Source organism: Musca autumnalis, unplaced genomic scaffold (assembly GCF_047663935.1).
Source record: "Musca autumnalis isolate F117 unplaced genomic scaffold, ASM4766393v1 scaffold_62, whole genome shotgun sequence".
NCBI classification, from domain to species: Eukaryota; Metazoa; Arthropoda; class Insecta; order Diptera; family Muscidae; genus Musca; species Musca autumnalis.
In genome coordinates this window covers 16,981-19,084 of record NW_027412222.1, presented here as the reverse complement: position 1 = coordinate 19,084, position 2,104 = coordinate 16,981, and positions in this window count along the sequence as shown.

The window sequence follows — 2,104 nt, the reverse complement described above, 5'->3', positions numbered from 1 at the left end:
CTTATGCGAACATGATTACCAGCACGAAGATTTTGCCTCTTAAAGATTTTTATGTGGTTATATACAGTTTTTAACAACATCTGCTCATTCGATGAGTTTACTTGAATAGGTGCCATTTTTATTGTTCGATGACGAGTTTTGTTGTATTGATCAACCAGCTCTTTATAAATATCAATCCATTGTTAATTTCCATTGTAGCTAAACTCCTTCCACATCATACCTTTTAGAGTTCTATTGAAGCGTTCAACAATTGAGGCTTTCAAGACACTATATGTAGAGTAGTGGTTTATTGAATGTTTCTGCATTAATTTTTTAAATTCCTTGTTGAAAAATTCTTTTCCATCATCGGTTTGCAAATTCTTTGGAATTCTTCCATCTTTCAAAATTTTTTCAAATGCTCTATATACTTCCATTGCTGTTTTTGTTTTAAGCGCTTCGCACCAGGCAAATTTCGAAAAGGTGTCGATAACAGTAAGCATAAATCTATATCCCCTGTTTGTTTTGGAATAGTTGCCCATTTCAACTAAATCAGCTTGCCAAAGATCATCGATCCCCTTTGTAATAACCCTTCGTCTTTTAAAATTTCTTCGTGCTTGAGAGTGGAGTTCGTTCACCAATCCTCGCTTTTCCATTATTCAAGTTTTGGGGGATATATTAGAGCAATTGAGTTGAATGGGGTTGAGATAAGACTTTAAAAATTTCCTTATGTGATTGTTTGAGATGGGATATTTCTTCTCTTAGTTGAGTACACTCCTGAATGATATTATGGTTTAATACTTCTTGTATGTGCTTGATTTGTGAATGTATGTATGCTTGGTTGACCGCATCAGTTCCTTCTGTTGGGGGTGCAACGTTCCTAATTTTTTTATTTTGCACGTCAAGGTTGTTATCTTCGTCAATATTAATTCCCAGTATTCTCGAACTATTTCTCTTACTTCTATTGAGTGGGTTTTTGGATTATAATGATGACAAAACTTGTCAACAGTCATAGGTTGATTGTTTCCTTTAAAGTTTACTTAATAGATTATGTTGCCTTCTCGCAGTTCTTCGATAATCGAAACAATCTCATTAGTATGATTATTGTTTCCGGCTTGTTGTGATGCCATCAACAGCTTTAATCGTTTTACCAACTCCTTGGGATCGTCCCAGTATATACAGTTGGGTTTACTTGGAATTAGTGTCATTAAGCCTTTGCCACTGTGAGTATCCCCCATTAACTTTTTAATTATCCGCTTATATTTTTGTCCTTTGTTCCCCTTGATTCTACCATTAGGGTCATAGTTTATTTTAAATGCATTTGAGTCCAACAAGATTGTTTTATATATGTCGAGTTCTGAAGGATCATATTTTTTGGGGTTTTGATAAAATAAGAGTTCAAACAGTCCTGGTGTAAATGCCCAATTTTTATTTCCAATCGTAATCTTTTCATCGCTGATTTTCAGTGGTTTATCTCCAAACATCCATTCTCCATTTTCATCTTTATGCGGTCCATATACTGTATCTAGTTTTTTATTTTTCTTCAAGAGTGTTAGACTAATAGGATCGTCTTCATCATCCTCATTTTCTAAATAAAATGTGTCATCTTTTGAGGTGTTGTAAGTATCCTCATTTTGTGAATAATCTCCTTTATCCTCTTTCCCCTCCAATATACTTGGCTCAAGCTTAATCTCCGGTTTATATTTTTTAAAGGGTGTACTCGCGACAAAAGATTCTCTAAATGAATCCATATTCTCCCTCTTGGGTGCAATCATTTTGCTTGCATTCTCAGTTGAAAGCTTTAGTAGTTTGTTTATGGGTTCTGTTAATGGTTTAAAAGTATTTGTCAGTTCAGTAGTTTTAGCATCTTCGCCCATTTTAATGCTTTGAAATTTTCTTTTCAAAACATTTTTGGACTTTACAAGTCGTTTCAACATTGCTTCCTCCATGGTTGCAGGTGTACTAATGTAAATATACTATATAACATCTTTTGAATAATATTATGGTTGAATAAATGTATGAAAGCCTTTTCTATATCTCCCAGCATTAATTTCATCATCTTTAGAAATCGTTAGAAATCCATATTTTTCTTTCCAGCATTCATGACACATGTCTTTGAAGATATCAA